Here is an 18,197-nt window from a genome sequence, read left to right on the forward strand (position 1 = left end):
CATGTTTACACCTGCAGTAAGCCCCACAGCTGCTCTTCTGGCCAAAAATTCCAGCCTCTGGCTGGTGTAGGCCTGGGACTGTAGCAACTAGGGAAGAAAACCCTGCCATCTGTTTTGTCTTGGTGAGGGAGATGCAGTCTCTCATGGATATAAAGGTTCTCAAATTGTAATTAGTGAAGGTGGAAATGATGACTGGTACCTAATACTTTGCAGCCACAGGATTCTAGCAGACCAAAGACCTCTGGAGGTGGAAACTAATGAAAAGCAGCTTCCAGGCTACACATGCAGGCTGCATTTCTTCAAAACATCCTCACCGACTGCTGGACTGAGAGAAATTCCAGCCTGGCTAAGCAGCCATTTCTGATGTACTTGTAAAAACCCAAGATGTGTTTTAGTCCACCAGAACTTATCAAGAAAAAAACAAAATCAGAACCAAAACCTTTAATTCTCCTGCCACAGGAACCAAAAAACATTGCCCCATCTCTTAATATTATGGGTATCAGTTCCTCTGCCCTACTAGTGTAGTCTCAGACAGGTTTTTGTTATCCAAGCTTTGTTCTAATAAAGAAGTAAAAGCAAGAAAAACAGAAAATCCATAGAGATTTTATGGTATTTTGAAAGCCATTCTGAAAATCTCCCATGCTGAGAAGACATGATGTCCCATCCAAACCCTGGTCCCCAAGGCCAACCCCAGAAAACAAGGCCAATGAACAAATGACTTGAGAACACAGCGCCTGTTTTCAATACTGACCGAGAAGGGCAGGGGAGAAGTGCCATGGAACCAAGGAGTCTGGAATATTTTAGAGTAAGAAGTTTCTGTTGCAATGCAGGAATTTAATTGAAGGGCTCTTTCTAGTTTCTGACAAAAAAAAAAAAAGAAAGAGAAAAGACAAGAGGTTTGGGGCATTCCTGAAGAATCAGATTTATTTATTTGCACTGCTGCAAAGAGCTTCAGAAGAGAACTGGAAATGTTCCTGGTGCCGGATAAAATCTCAAAGAATTTACAATCAAAATGATGGGACAAATGCATTCCAGTTTTACAAATGTGAAACCAAAGCCTCAAATTATGCTGAAAGCCCGTGATAGAGCTCAGCATTCAATTTACATTCCTGAACCTGATTTAATGCCTTGCCTATAAATCTCTTTGTCTTTTAATTGTGCCAATTTACTTTATAATTTGCCTCATTTACAAAGGTTATTAAAATTGACAACTGAAAGTAAAAAGTGACACAGTTTAAAACATGAAATAGGAGAAGCAGCAATGCAATTCTGTGTCCGGTGCAGATTCCTTCAGCCTAACTCCTGCTGTCGCTCACCAGTGTGGGAATTCCTTTTGACTAGGTAGCAGTGATGGCCTACAGCCAGCCAAGGGAGGCTAAATAGCGCCCAGCTGGCTGACGCTGGTACAAAACTAATGTGACCGCAACTGTGTGCTAGTATATCAAGATTTGCCCTCATTCAGACAATCTCTCTTACAAGAATGAATGATCTTGAACAGAAATGTCTTAGTTATGAGAACATTAGTAATGTCAGAGGTGAAGCACAACCACAGGCAACACTAAAACTAGTCATTCATATTTAAAATTTACTCCCTTAGTTTATGTAAACACATCATTCGTGCTAGGAGTCTCAAAATGAGATGTGATCAAGCCTTCTCAAGTTCCATTACTTTAAAGAAATACAGAAACAAAGAGCAGTTCACCTTGAGAATTACACACACCAAATTGTTGCATGTAGCTTGACTTTTTCTGCCCTTTTAATCTGAATCTGCACTTGCATTGACTGCATTTAGATCATAAGGCTACATCCACACAGAGCTGCCACCTTTCCAGTAGCACATGTCACTCAGATGCCCCAGGTCAAGAATCGTCTGAGCTGGGTGTTACTGGAGACTGGGAGAGCAAATCCCCCAGTATGGATGTTCCTCTCACACTCCCGCCCAAGGACCCACCTTGGGCTCATCAGAGCTTCCTTTCTTCAGCAGTGGCCATAAGCAGATCTTTAAAGGAGAGTAAGAGTGGGCCAAGTACGTGGGATACTTCCCTGCAAGCTCGTCCAACCCCCAACTGTTTTCAATTCAGGGAAATTCAGCTGGATGTGGTTTGTCAGTCTGGTAACCACAACAGATTTCTCTTCTGAGTACTTACTCAGTCTCCCCTGAAATTCATGTAAAATTTTGGTTCTCACTAAGTCTATTAACCACTGCATGAAGAACAACTTCATTCTGTTTGTTTTGAACCTCGTTATGGGGCTATGTGGATGCACAACCTGACTCAATACAGCTGCTCGTACATTCTTGCACAGACATTTAATTTGAGAGATAAAATCTGCAGCTCACACCTAACTTTACCATCAGATGTGTGAAAAAGAGCTGGCCACTTCAAATGGGATTCTCAGCAGCCATCTGGAACACAGTGTTATCTAAACTAACTGATAGAAAAAGCTGGAAAGGAGGGTGTTTAATAAAAAACACTGACTTTTCAGGCTAAGGCCACTAAGGCCTCAGATGAGGATTCATAACCCTCACACTGCTCTCTCACCACCTCTGTTATTCCTTTCCAAGCTGCAATAAGCATCAGTCTTGCCTGCTGTGGTACAAGAGGAGGAGCAATATGGCACCACTCCTGGAGCTGGGATACCATTCCAGGATGAAGGAAACTTTCAAATTCTGCCTTAACCTCCTGAATCATCTCCTGTCTCCCAGAAGAGTGCTCCAGCAACCCAGTAGTAGATGTTTTAGTAGTGGTGAAGCACTCTCCACTCATTCAGTCGTTGCCCAGGCACCATGGCAGGGGGAACTTCAAAACACTGACACATGATAATGCAGGTGGCTGCTGTGGGCATCCCCCACTTGCAGGATGGGGATTCAGCACTCCAGACACTCCTCCAAATGCTGCTTCTATATTTCATGCTAAACACTCTGGTGTTCCATCACTGAAAATCCTGAACTCTTAGTCACAAGAGAGCCACAGAGATGCAGATACATGTCACAGTGGTTTCAGCTCTTGGCATTCACAGAAGCAGAAGTTCTGGTGTTCACTGTCCACCCGTTAATATCTGGTGCTACTTGAGGTGTCCCAGGGTATCTGTACCAGCCTCCAGCTGTCTCTCCAGAGACTGCACGCCTGCCATAGGACCTGAGACATTATTGCTGGGCTTGTGCAGTCATTTTGTTCTACCAGATTTCCAGGCTTTAGCTAAGTATATATAAAAGGTGGATCTTAGCAGTTTGTTACTAACTGGAGATTGATCCTGCCCATGAAGGTTGTGAGCTTTCCTAGGGCTGATTTTGCTGTTCAGTATCTTCACAGGAATTTGTTCTTATTTCAGAGCTCACAGCTTCATCTGTTTCTTCTGAGGCACGGAGAAGATGTAAGCCAGGCCCTTCTAGTCAAGCAACACTTCCACAGCCACGTATCTTCCAATAGTCACAAAAATCACATCTCCTTCAGAATAGAGCACATGATCTAGTTTTAGGTAGTCCTGAGAGGAGCAGGGAGTTGAACTTGATCATCCTTATGGATGCCTTCCAACTTGAGATATTCTATGATTCCATGATTTTCATTACAAATAAAGCATCTGATACACTAATCATATTTCCTGGAATATAAACCAACTTTTATTCCTACGGATGTCTTCGTAAGTTGCTGCAAATAGCTTGGACGAATAGGAGGTGGCTTGTCTGGATTGTTTACCTTGAATATTTGACATTAGTAATTTACAGTGAGCAATCCTTACCTTAGATCAATACTCAGACATTTCTCCTCCTTGATGAGACAGTGAAATTTAATGAGAGAAAAAAGGTACAAATAGATAATAAAGAACAACTCTTTACATTAATATTGCATTACACACATTACTTACTCCCAAACCCAGACACTGACAAATCCAATGTAATTGACAAGCCACACTTTAAAAGGCACATAGACATTATCAAATGCAAGCTTGAGAATAACCAATTATTTTTTTCCAAGTCTTTACATTGCAGCGTCCAGGCAACCTTAACCTATACTGCCACGGTGTCTCTAAAAATATAGGGTTATTTGTATACACAATTGAGTTTTTTATAAGGTACAGTGACACAAAATTGTAAGAGTTTATTTTGTTCTACCCTTTTCCCTTTCACCTAAAAATTACACTCATTCAGTGTATTTCTGAAGAAACTTTACTTAAAATTTTCCTTAAGTACCTTTTTGAATAAGGGCCAAAGATCATAAAATTAAGAACTTAGGACTACAGAAATCAAATTAATAGGCTAGTGTGCCTGGGGGAGTATATAAGAAACCACCATAATAACAGTAATGCTGACATATGTATATAAGAATACAGGCAAGTGTGCAACTGTGTATGTATTTGTATCTGCATTTTCAGCCTCTCTTGGAAAGGCGTAGTACACAATGTGAGCTTGAAAATCACCATTAAATTATTTCTAGAAGACACAACAGAGACCATACAGGACATACTAATATGGGTAGCTGTCAGGAATAAGTTCATGCATCAGGTATACTCTCTCTCACATCTCATGCATCTGATGGCAAATGCCTGCAGGACTAAACTAGGTGTGATGAGCTTTTGGGGAGATACTTGCTGGTTCAAAGGCACAATAAAAAGGGATTTTCATATTCCTGTGGAACTAGTTAAAAGCCTCAAAGGGAAACTTATTAGTACCTCTCTTACGCATGATTTAAACTTACATTTCCAGGGTCCTGATCCAGAGTCCGCTGAAATAGTGAAAATGTCCATTTCCTTTGGTGAGTGTTGCATTGCTTCTCTTTTCTTTTTCTTTTTCTTTTTCTTTTTTTTTCTTTTTTGTTTTTTTTTTTGCTAAATTCATGCCTTAGTTAAGCCCAGCTCAGCCATTCAATTGGATAACAGCAAACTCCAGCTTCACAAAACCTGGCATCCACAATCTAATTTTCTAGCTGAAAACCATAAGACCTTCAAAAAGTCACAGCCTGGGGTGTTTGCCTTTCAGTTTTTAGAGCCCATTGATTCAAATGTACTTGCATCACATTCTTAAATTGTTCCTACATCCCTAAGACTTAGAAATTCCTTTTGCTTTTGTTAATGGAAACAGTCTCTTGCACAGACACCTGCCCCAAGAATCTAAGGCTTTAAGAATGACATATTTAATGAAAGCACAAGGGTTAGTTTATGTTGACTTGTGGTTAACTGATGTTAACCACATTAAGTAATGCTGAGCCATAGATCTGGGGGGAAATAGTATCACTGAACAGTAAATTTGGCAAAACCTGGTTTTCTAAGGAGTGAGAATATTTGCCAAGTCAAATCAACTCTTACAAAGTGTTCTAGCCAAAAAAAAAAAAAAAAGAAGAAATGTTAAAAATGTCAAAACTCTCCTCAACATTGTTTGAGTGAAATGTTCTATTTCAGAAACATCAACACCTTGTATCCTCATTTTCTAAGACACTGATATTTTCTATATGGAAAGGCATTTTTTACTACAAACTGAACTGAGCTTCAGAAAGGAGGTGTTAGAAAGGGTTAAATAACCTGATAATTAAACTTGAGGAATTGCCTCAAGCCAGCTGGTCTTGGCATTGTTTTTCAAAACAAAAATCTTCAAATCCACTGTAACTTGCTGCGAGGAAACCCATAGCTTCTTAGCTGTGAGGAGATGGCTTAGTAGTTTAAAGTTATTAGGAAGGAATTGTCTTCCTAAACTTGACTGCCAGTTTTGACAACATTTCCTCAATGACCTTGACTACATCATTCAACCTTCTGTGCTTCAGCTTCCTACCTGCGTTTTTCTAGGATTGTATCGAAATCATCTTGTGTCAAGAATATTCATTTATCAGTACGGATTGTCATTTACTTTTCAGTTTATCTGTGACAAGGCTGTCTTGTAATGTCATTGTCATCTTATTAACTGGGAAAGTAGAGCTGTATGAGTATTTTTACCCCACTGTGGATTATAGGAGTTTGGTTGGTGTGGTTATTTCCATTCCTCTAAGTAATTGAGTGATTCTTCTAGTGTGTTTGTATGCATTCCTAATCTGTTCCAACTCACATTTGCCCCTCAGTAATCTTTCCTTCAAAAATAATTGTATTGAACTGTGGAAAATAATAAAGAGAAACATCATTGTACACACAGTGCCGCACACAGTTCCTTCCCCGGTGGAGGAAGGTTTCTCGTGCAACCTACTGTGTGCTCATGCTTTTTGCTTTCTTCACAAGGAAATGAAATAAATTTCCACAACCAAGCTTTAACCACCAGTAAAATACTAACCCTCTGGCACAGGTCATTACCAGCAAGGCAAAGCAGCTCACACAGAAGCAAATACTTGTGCCTAACCTGTGCTCTGGGACCTCTCAGAAGTTTTGCAATCTCAATTACTGGGACTAAGCCATTGTAAAGGTATTTGTGCACAGCAAGTTTCCAAATTCGCTTTCTCTTTCTATCCCACTCACTGGTCACTGGTGGTCCACAGGCTGCTGGGTGGCACCTTGATGGGGACAACACAAGGCCTTTGCTCCCGAGGGACCTGTGTGGGACATGGTATTGCTGCACGGCACAGGCACAGAAGCAGCCCCAAGCAACGCAGTTTATAGAGTGTTTGCAGACCAAAACTGTTCCTCTTCCAGCAACAAGAAAGGAGCAAAAATACTGGACAATTCCCAGTACCCATGAGTTTCATTTTGGAGTAAATGGAAGTATTTTGCTCCTGAACTATAAAAACATAAAATAGAAGTGTTTATCTAGCTCACACATGGATTATTTTCCAGAATGCAAATGGCCTCTGGCCACATATGCACTGGTCCTAGGACAAGGAAAACCCCCCAGCTCTGCCCTGCTGGACTCTGCCTCTCATCTCCAGAGACTACATTTCCTATGAAGGGACATCTCCACGAAGCAAATCTTCCATCATTGTTTACAGTCTGTGCTAAGCCAAATCCCAAAGCATTCAGTATAAGATCATCTCCACTGACTCTAAGGCTTGTCCTCCACTGACTTGATGATGTAGATGATCAAACCATCAGAGACATCTAAGGAAACACATACAGTTGCTACTGCAGAATGGTAAAATCAAGACACCCTAAAACCCACATTGCCTCCGCTGTGCACTACACAACTGATCAGAGAAGATTCTCAAACAAAAGGGATTTTTCTTTAGATGTTGTATTTGCCTCAGGCTGGCTTAAAGAACATTTGCTCAGAGCACATGCATCTTCTTTTAAAAATGGTCATGACCAGAGCAGTACCTCTGCAAGAAAAAAGACATGTTAAGAAAACAAGACACCTGAAAATATGTTTTCTTCAGAAACTCTGTGTTCTCCAGCATCAGTGCTGATTTTCTTATTGGCCTTGAGGGAGCACTGCTACATGCATTTTGGCTGGTTAGCAAAACCAAGCAAGAATGACTGCCAGGTATTTGAAATGCCTGAGCATCTTTTCCATTACACCAGGATAAATACTGCTCTCTGTTATAAACACAGGGTCTGGTCATATTCCCATCAAAGTTAGAGGCAAATTTCCCATTGACTTTAACAGTGCAACACAGGGCCTTTACAAAACAGACAGGATACCTTTGTATTTCCTACTGAATATGAAAAAGAAAAACCTGTGTACCAAAGTCTTTGATCAAAAAGAAAACAAACACATCTTAGGGGCTTTTTAATAACTTTTTCCCCAATAAAAAGACTAAAGTTGGCCTGAAATTATTATACCTGTTTGAACAGAAAGAGTACTTTCTTTCTAGCTAGGCATTATATCATTCAATCTGTGAACACAGAGATGTAATATAAAGTAATAAAGAGGAAATACAAGATAAAGTAAGATACAGACATATTAAATTGCTTAATGAAAACACAGGAGAAAAAGAGTGAGTAGAAAATATGGTTTCCTTTATTGAGAAAAATCCCTTTTCAAATGCTTAATCAATATAAGGTTCATATTTCCTGACTTGAGATATTTTTTACATTTATTTTTTTAGAAAATTATTAAATATCTTTAATGAATATAGATTGTCACTTCTCTGCAGCCTGGCCTGGCAGCGTCCTGGATAGATTGTTCTCTCTTACTCTGCTTCCTTTCTACAGCTGACTGTTCCAAGCACTCTATCTCATAATTTAATTTCAGATTATTCTTGTCACTGAATTCCATCCCATAAATGTAAATACTTATTTGCAAATGCAGCTGGAGAAAAGGAAATCCTGTAGGATCATGCTGTCGGTGATCTGGAGATGAGTCAAATTAACATGGAACATTTGTTATCACTTAATAGTTTTACGTTCTTGTACTGCAGACCAGATTGAGGCAATAAGAGGATTGTAGTTAAACCACTAGTATTCCTGTTTCATCAATATTCATTGTCCACATTCTATTAAATACTGGAGTCTAGTGACCAGGTTATAAGAATCTGAGACTTCAGTCAGTGCCTGAGGCCATAAACCCACCTACTCCACCATGGCATCTATCCTTAGGTTGTCCAGCATGGCATCTATCCTTAAGTTGTAAAAAAAAGCTTCTATGGTAACAACAGCTTCTATGGTGTTTGTAAATAGGCAGTTCTGCACATTCTCCCACCGCAGACCACTGGGGATGTAAGCCCACCACCCTGAACAATACCCCATGAATGCCTCTTGAGAGATCACTGAAAATTAGTGAATATCAGCTGAGGTTCTTTAAACTGCACTGTGTGGTTTGAACTGTACCCATGGCCAAGGGGCAGGCAGGTCAGGGGGGGCTGGAGCCCCCCCCCCACATACAGTGTGTACCACGCAGCACTGGCTGCAGGGGAGGAGCAGCGCCCGGAGGTGCCCTGGATTGGTTGTGCTGGGGTTAGGGAAATCATAGGAGGGGATCATGTAGAAACAGGCAAATAAACCATAGTGTATTGAAGCAATCTTACTTATATATCCAAGTTAAATCTGACTGGTTTCTAAGGAGTACCATTACAAGGAGTATGTACATATCACCTTGAGCATCATCTCTCCTTCCATTATAAAAATCTAATGATGCTTATAAACAGAAATGCGGTCAAGCTAGAAATAAGCTGTTACACAAAATGCTGACATCTCTAAATATAAAGAGTATCTGAGAGATTTTTTTTTCTCATTAAAAATACTGCATTTGTTTTTCTCAGAAGTAGGAGTCGTAAGAAAAATCAACATTACACTACCTAATTGTCCTTATTTTCATTTTGAATTCCCCTAGCGTGGGGCTGGGACAGCTCCACTTCTTTGTACCAAGTGCCATGACAACCAACAGACCCATTGGATAACTGCATTGCCATCCTGCTTGTTATCTGGGGAAAAATGTACACACCAAACACTCAAACTCTTTTTAGACTTATTAAATATAAATAACTAATATGATTTGACCTAGATAGCTGAATGTAATGTATCATAACATCCCAGTATAAAACAACTCTAAATGTAAAAGCATTTATGTACATGATGGAGACTAAGTAAAGTTGCTACAATGAGTTCATCAGTTGTATTACGTTTTAAGAGATTTCATTAAAAAAAAAAATGCTTTGAAAGTAAAAAATATGAGTATGGTATTCAAGACTTTAAGTACTAATTCTGTGCTGTAAGTACAAATTTCCATGGACAGCGTAGTTAAAGCACTTCTATAAATCGTATACATCACAAATCTCTATAATTAGTGTCCCCAAAGAAAAATTTATTTTAAGTTGCTCTTAGAGCTCTAGCTTTTTCACTTTACTGGAACCCAAAAATATAACAGCATTTAGCAGTATCCATCTATAAAACAAGCTGTACTTACATACACATTCAAACACAAATAAACGAAATACAGATATATGAATTTACGGCCACTAGCCATTACAGAAACACCACTTATGAAAAGGTGTATCCAACTCAATGTAAGTCTTATGCTTCTCTTTCATCTTGCAGTTAATCGATATATACGAGAAATTTTATCTGATACCAATGTCCAATTTGCATTTGATGTGCAAAACCCAACAATACATCCAGCTTTACTTCTTGTCCTTATAAATGATGTTATCATTTTCACAGATAACCTATTTAAACATCCTAATGTTTCTCTAAGCACCATCTTTCTGGTAGCTGACCTTTGCAAGAGAATATAAGATTCTTACCTGAAAAATGACAAAGAGCTGTAGAGCAAACTTCACACTTCAGATGACTCAAGGCTCTCATTTAATTAGCATATCTTTATCTCATCCCAATTTATATTAATGAATTTCTTGTCAATACAGGAAAAAGGCCTGGCACCTGCACCCTAGGACCTAGGAAAGAAACTGCTTTAAAGAGGATGAGTTTGGAGTTCTTTGTCTGATTTTAACTTTATTCACTTCCATTGTCCTGTCCTCTAATCAGTATTATTCCATTCTATCACAGCTTCCTCTTCAAACATCTCTCCAGTCTTCTTTCCTCATATCACTCAATTCCCACAGCCTTTGTTTTGTATTTGATTTTATTTTCTCCCCTTTAATGTCTCTCCAAACATTTAATTGCTTTTTCAGTTTCCCAGATAACATCCAGAGATGTTCAAACATTAATGGCTTTGCTTCTAGCTACTGACCAGCCATATAAATCTGTTCACACACCACAACTCTCTTCATGAAAATTAGGTTCAACTCTGTCCTAAACTTCAATACAAAATCTGTTTGAAATCTGTTGATTTAAACCAGTGTGCCACTACAAACACATTTGTCGATGCAGAACAACCACCTTCATGACCCTCATGTTTTGACACATTTGAATCTGTCGGGAAGTCCAAAATAAATGAATTTCATTTGTAGCTGGGAGACAAATAAAACTGATTTGGGTGGAGGTTCCCCTATAAACTAATTGCATTAGTCTCAGCACTGCCTTTCATCTGGTACCACACTCATTCGTCTTTTGCTTACAGGAAGGGGAGACTGCTTCTTCTGCCACCCCTAATTCAGACCACACAGCTCCAGCAAAGATGCACAAGTTGGCTTGAGGTTGGAATTTTTCCCACAGGAGCTGGTGAAATCACTTCTTCTCTGTTTGAGAACAAACTACACTCACGTGAGTGCACCAGGGAAGGAGGACTGTAGGAAAACGTAACTAAACTGCTTGTACATGTTGTCCTCTGTGGAATGTTCTTATTCCTTTGCTTCATGACGGCCTAAGTGAGGAAAAACAAGATAAACATTTAACTAACATGTGAAGTCACCCCAATTATTTATTACTGGGACTTTTTTGTTTGTTTGTTAACTCCATTCACTGAAGCACCCCCTGGATGCAGTTTCCAACAGAAAATTTATTAACTGGAATTGAATATCAAAACCACGGGATATGCACAGCTGCACTATGGAAATGTATGTCACCTCCTGCACGTTACCCTATTTTTTTTTCAGAGTTTAAACGAGTGTTTGAAAGAGGAACATGGGGGTAAAATATTTAGAGGAAAAATATTTAAAAACAAAAGCATCAGATTTGAAGCCCTATATATGACCCTACAGTACTCAACTACCTATGAAATACATGTACATTTCTATGAGCTGAAACTGATGTGCGAAAATTATGTTTGCAGCAAATGAGGAAGGCTGACCAAATGATGCCCAAGCACCATTAGCCACAGCCCTGAGAGACCCAAACCAACCACGTCACTGCTCACAGGAGAAGAAGCAGGTAAACAGGACAGAAAATGTAGAACTTGATGAACAACACGACTATGGTCTAACAATATGGGGGATAACAAAAGTAAACAAGGACAGTAAGTAATGTCTAGGGTAGAGAAATCAACTGCATTACATGCACAGGCAGTGGTACCCAGTTCTGTGAATTCTGTGTTTTAGGACTAACTGGGAACCATTTTTGCTGAACCAGTGGCTACCAGTTCTGGAGTGGCATTCCCTTTACAGGCTGGTAATATTGCTGAAAATCAGTTTTGTGTTTCAACTAGGGGATGTTGGCAAAAAACAGTGGAAAAACTGACACACAGGTAATGCAGACAGTCCGCTTCTGGCTGCCAGCTACCTTCAGCAAGATTCCTGCCAGCCCACACAGCTCCAGCTCTGCATACACTAGTAACTACACTATCTCTACAACAAATTCCTTTCCACTTCTTCTGCACTTGGTTAAATACCTGCTTCCCCTTCATGCACACAGTGCTGAAGTTACAAACAGAACTTTAATTTGCTCAATATGCTGTCCCCTTTCCCACATTGCTGTTGCACTGGATTGTCTTGAACCCAGTGTCACTCTGCATTTCCCAACTTGTCAGCCGATAGAGTTAGGCCAGCCTCTGTGCCTTGTTTTCCACTTCCTCCTTTAGATCAGACAACCATGTGGGGATCACCTGAAAACAATTAAATAAGAAACTCCTCACCCTCCTTTGCACACACAAAACCAGACTCTTGATCAGAACAGCTCCAGAGAGAGGACACCTCACAGACTGCTTCAGTGCAGAGAAGTCCAGAGCCAGGCTTGTGGGAGCACACCATGATGGGATAGATGTGTCAGGAAAGTTTCCCAAACCTTTCATTCCCAGGTGGGTGTCTTAGACACTGCTGTGCCATGTTTGCGTTTCAAACACCAACCACAAGTATCCTAGCCCCTCTTCAGTGAATGCAGCCCACACGAAACCAAGATATTCACAAGGAGGCTTGATACAGTATTTCCTATGCACAATGTATATGTGAGAAAGAAAAAAAAGACTCAATTTCTGCTGCATTTAAGGATACAGATTTTGGCACCTGAATTTTCTTCCTCTATCGGCCCAATGATGCTTTTAAGTGTGTTATTTTCTGGCCGTCTTTATTTTCAGCACACTGTTCCTCTGTCATTCTCACACAAATCAATAGATACTAATAGCATCACACAGGCAGGGGTGGAAGCCTTGCAGTAACTTCTGGAGACACAGACATGGTTTATTAATTATCACATTATCTTTGGCTCTTTCCCCCTCTGCCCTCTTACCTACCCCCCAGGGCCTAAGACTGTGCAGCACTGAGAGACTGTAATGAACATCTTTGTTTTACTTAGGTAAAAGTGGTCAGGAAGAAATTGTCTGTTCCCACAAATAAAAAATTACTTTTGCTAAATGTTACTCTAGCTTGTTACAAGGTCAAGGAATGACAAAACTTGCTCCCTGGTTTGTGAGACAGGTATGGATGCAATAACATTCCTGCTCAAAAATTCAACAGCTAAAACCATTGTGACGATGAGAGTTTTGCTACACAGAAAATGGAAGATCACTGGTTTCCCAGTGAGTGACAGCCCTTTCACCTACCCCTGGAAGAAGACAGCAAAAATACTGAGAAACTATATACAGTCATGTTTACAGTATTTTATTCTGTCTTATAGCATAATGCATTTAGAAGTGAGGAGCACACAACTCCATTACCTTCTTACATGATGAAACAAGTGGACTGAGAAGGTGAAAATCAAAGAAAATACTTTACTCGAGTGACTCATAAGAATATTTCACAAACAACAGGTTTTGACATTTAGAAGTATGGACACGCTTCTATTCCTGCCACAAACATCTGCGCAAATGAAACCAGCTTACACCAGGAGGTACCGACCAACACCTGCTACCCCTAACAGCAACTGCCTGTTGTATATGCTGTTTATTGACCATAAACTGCATTCATTTCTGTTTCTCAAGGTTGTTTAGGTGAAACTAATTAAAAACATCAAGATTGTTGTCTCTCAGTCACTAAACACATAGACAACAGGAAAGTCATTTTAAAGATGGGTTAAATAAAAACATTGGTTTGCTTTTTCAGTTCTGGCTGCCTAAATGTACAAGGGTACAGGAGCAGGCAGATTTGTCAGTTCCACACACCAGTGAGAATGAGTGCAGTCAACTTCTGAGCTGCCACCAGCAACACTAAAGGGCAGAGAATGACAACAATCCTTCCACATAAATACTAGTTTCATTTCTGATAAAATCTTGACTTCCTGTTTCATGGTCCTTTCATAGTCTAGTCTTCACAAGCACTGCATTACAGAAAGCAGTTATCATGCAAGAACATTGTTACACTTAGTTTTATAGTTATGACAGTGCAGAATGAAAGGAAAACGCTGTTTCAGTACACCAGACAGCATTGCACTTCAGGAGAAAAAAAAATTGTTCAGACCTCTGTAGCATTCAAAAATCTTTCCTCTGCACAAACGTGGCTTTTATTTAGATATTCAGAGTGCAGAATATTCTGCTATAAGAGACATAGATGCTATTTGTTACTGGGAGAAAAATCTTTTATGAATACTTGCATAAGACAGCTTTATGTGCCTCCAACACATCGTTTACCTGATTTCCCATAAATACATTTTTTCTTCAACTACCTCAAAATCAGCAACAAAACACAGAGGCACAGTCAGTCATGAGGGTACACACATATTGCTGCCTCACAGGTAGCTGGAAGGCTGAAGTTTCTGTTAGAAGAGGAAATAGTTAAAGCAATAGATAGGAATTACCAGTTTTACCTCTGCTTAACCCATCCCAAATAATACAAAAAGTCTCCTGTGATTTAAAAATTACTACATATTTTAAGCGAATGAAGAAGGTGATGAAACATTACAAGGAGACAGAGGCAGGCACGTCTTTTTATATGACAGGAGAGTATTCATAGCATGTCATTTTATCTGAGAAAGAGATGGGTTTGATAAGGAGAAAGGTGATTCCTCCTTCAGTGAACAGACAACATAGATGTACACATATTTTGCTTAATTTACAGCTACAAGTATACTTGCATACCTGATTGTGATGCAATTTCTAAGCTTCAGTTCAGAAATAGTTTTGTAGCACTGATGAAATACCACTAGAGATACGACCTAGAGTCAGTGCAGGAGCAGGACGGGAGATACAGCACATGCACAGCCTCCAGCACATGCAGGTGCCAGAGAAGCACAAAACCCTTTTCCCTTTTGCAGATTCATGTTGTTCCTATTTCCTAAAACACAGGAATAGGCACATGCCAGTTCCAGCAGCTCCTACAGTGTAGGGAAACAAAAAGGATCCTTTAGCTTCAGCAGCAATGACAATTCTCTCTTTCCTTACTTAAGAGAAACATTTTGGAAGAGGTGTGTTGCAACTGAGGTCAAGGTTGTAAGTGAGGTCAATAAAAGATTCCACCTATGCTAAGTGAAGACTCATGGGAAAATTGAAAAGAATTTTCTTATTCTCATCCAAAATAAAATTCACTGGAAGGCCTTTGGAGATTCTAGACAAGGACAGTCGCTTCACTCCTTTAACATGGCTAGAACTATCCTACCTTGTTTCCACAGCATGAAGAGGAATGGATACCACTGTAACATGCATGTCTCCTTCACATCTTAAGTTATTTAAAAACAGATGAATTTGAGCTTCTTTATTCATCCTCAGAGGAGCTAAGTAGTTCAATATTCACAGTTCTGTATTTTTAAGCAAAACACTTAACATCACATCAGTAGCATATAAGCTGATGGGTGTTTTATGCCCTGTTCATATAAAAGCCCATTAGCTAACTGTGTTTCAGCCTTTGAGGATGGTAGGAAAGGAACCTTTAGTTGATGAACTGCACAGTTACCACCAAAGAATCCCTGCACACATCTCTACAAATAAAATTTTCGTGTTCTTTCTCCAGTAGACATCAGCATGGTCATTAGAGAATGTGAGAGTTTTCCAAAGCTTAATAGGCTTTTCCTTTCTACACCTAGCAGTAACTTGTCCACAGTAAGCCTTTGTACTTGACTGTGGACCCACAAGTATAAGTTTGGTCTACTTAGTTTAGATTTTCTACTTTTTCACATTAGCTATACTTTTTACATCCCAAGAGGATGCTTTGAAAGCCCTGTGCTGTACAACATCATCTGGAGTTCCAAACTCAGGAGTTTTCACCTGGTGCTTAATTTTTCTCTTTCACTTTCTCCAAACGGAATCTCCCTTCCCATGAGGCAAAGCTCATCATCATGTATATGGTGTTATTCTCACCTGAATTGTGTCTTTGGCAATCAGGTTAAAGGCATAAAGAGGATTCTGCTTCGGTTCTTATTTCTTGTGAAGTAGAGAAGAAGGAAAGGGATGTTTCTTTTCTCTTTATGAGATGCAAACACCAAAAGAAATAATTAATTGTGGAAATTCTTATCTACCAATAGGGTATCTTTTCCAAGAAAAACTATTCTGCATACATTAACATAAGCCACATATATGATTGGGTTTATCTTTTTGTGTGCATTTTTTCTTCCTGATGGCAAGCTAAAAATAGAATAATAGAATAGTTTGGGTTGGAAGGGACCTTCAAAGGTCCTCCAGTCCAACACCCCTGCAATGAGCAGGGACACTTTCCACTAGATCACTGCACTCTGCAAAACAACCTCTTGGACAAATCTGGCTTGAGAAATCTACCAATTTACTTATTTTAATAAGCCTATGACCTGTCAGACAACAAAGTAAGCAGGGAAAGCTCTGCTGGACTCTGGGCTTTTCAGCTGTTTCTGTATGTAAAACAATCGATACATATGTACATATTTATGCGAGGGGGAGAACAAGTTCAGATTTAACAGTCAATATGCGTATGTGCATACCACAGCACACAGCTTGTTGTTAATAAAAAAAGCTAATACACAAAACTTTGTGAGTTTACTTTTCATTAGAAAAGCTCAATAAACACAAGTGCTGACTTTCTTCTAATCTGCTCTCACCAAATAACCTCAACATAATTTATTCTACCCACTGAAAATTTTCACTGTTTATCAGTTTAAAATTGATCCCTCTTTTCTTGTTTACTGTTGCAATAACAGCTCTGCAGCTGAAGGAAAAAGGGTTTATTCTTAGAAATAAAAGGAACACAGTCGTATTCATGTAACGGTATTTTCCTCATATTGTAGAGTTATAAAAATGGAGAATGAAACTGTTGGAGGGAGGGGGCTCCTACTCTGCAAATTCACATTATATGGTAGAAACAATTCCACAGAGGATGGCCACCCAGTTTGGCAGTTTCTGCCTGATGTTATTCCACTTTCACTTTACTGAATAAAACTGTCTTCTGCTACACCAACATTTCTATGTCCTACTAAAGCAGTAATCTGCTGGTTGCAATATGAAGTTTCGCTGAGTTCATTGACAGCTCAAGGTCTTCAACATCTCGCTTAGATTCTGATCCAAAATATACTGAGGTAAGTGACGCATTCCTCTTACCAGAGTAGACTTCATGACACAGTACCCTGGGCAGGCCCCTTTTCCACCAGGTGGTCTGGGGTATACCACTGGATTGACACACTTTGCTGTTCAGAAATCAGGTTGTTGACACATGGGTAGGAAACTCCCTTCTACCTAAGGTGCACACAACTGCATACTGCTGGCAAAAGCCATGCTCCCCTAAAGTTAGAGATGACTCTTCCAGCAATATCAAAGGGAACTGGAATGGATCCTTCAATCAGCATACTGTGGCCCACAAAAACAACAGTACTTGTAACCTGATATAGTTCAAAACTTCAGAGAGGGAAAAAAGATACGTATTACCTGTGCTGGCACAGCCATTAAAAAAATGTACCTACTCCAGTGAGATCCCTCCAGGTGTCCCTCTGCAAAAATATCTCTTCTACTCTTTGTGGGCTTTTCTAAATATCTTGGTAAAACAGCAGCAAATTAAAGAACACCATTAGAAAGGGCAGTCCCATACTGTTAAGCATTTAATGCTTATTTTGCGTGAGTCCAGCAGGGGTCATATGAGGGACAGTGACTTGGTTTTATATACTTTTTTCCCTTCATTCTCTCACTTCTCCAGCGGTGGCACAGCCACAGAGGGACAAGGTAGGAGTTGGAATAGCTCCAAGAAGCCTGACTCACCCTCTGGGATGCCATCCACAATGCAGAGTGGTAAAAACTGCACTATCCCTTCACCAGCACACAAGCCTTGCTGCAATTTGGTTCTAATGATGCTAGCCCAGGACCCTGGAGACATGCAATTCCACATGGCCATGTTGCTCTAGTAAAGTACCTTGTCTCCTGCTGCATCTTTATAATATTTTCCCCGTGGTGAAATACAATAGAGCTGAGTTTACTGACGTACCTATTGGGAACTCCTGACTACTGAATGCTTGATGTCATAATCCTAACACTGTGTGGAAAAGGGTTTTGATATATAAAAAGTCCTCCCCAGAGTATTTGATTAAGTAGGTCGAGCTCTTACCTAGGTGAAATTATTTCCTTCAGTTTACTACAGAGGCTGCACTTTCAAGCAGTGTTTCACCATTTAAGCAATTTGCCTGCATTAATCATAGAATCA

The 18,197-nt window shown here is 39.8% G+C and overlaps 1 long non-coding RNA gene across 3 annotated transcripts; it reads right to left on the minus strand.

Moving 5' to 3' along the window:
- Positions 1 to 7,845: 7,845 nt before the first annotated feature.
- On the minus strand, positions 7,846 to 17,986 carry LOC133225325 (uncharacterized). Of its 3 annotated transcripts, none has more exons than XR_009729103.1 (4): positions 17,432 to 17,986; positions 12,115 to 12,283; positions 9,144 to 11,107; positions 7,846 to 8,188 (listed from the first exon to the last, which is right to left on the minus strand). It is a non-coding gene; the product is annotated as an uncharacterized LOC133225325 (long non-coding RNA). The 3 variants fall into 3 exon arrangements; XR_009729102.1 differs by lacking the exon at positions 17,432 to 17,986 and adding an exon at positions 14,240 to 14,648; XR_009729101.1 differs by lacking the exon at positions 17,432 to 17,986 and having other exon boundaries at positions 12,115 to 12,832.
- Positions 17,987 to 18,197: the final 211 nt, after the last annotated feature.

The sequence above is a fragment of the Neopsephotus bourkii genome, unplaced genomic scaffold (genome assembly GCF_033783945.1).
Source record: "Neopsephotus bourkii isolate Nb327-2 ecotype Australia unplaced genomic scaffold, CSIRO-AGI_Nbou_v1 NB_1760, whole genome shotgun sequence".
Classification (NCBI taxonomy): domain Eukaryota; kingdom Metazoa; phylum Chordata; class Aves; order Psittaciformes; family Psittacidae; genus Neopsephotus; species Neopsephotus bourkii.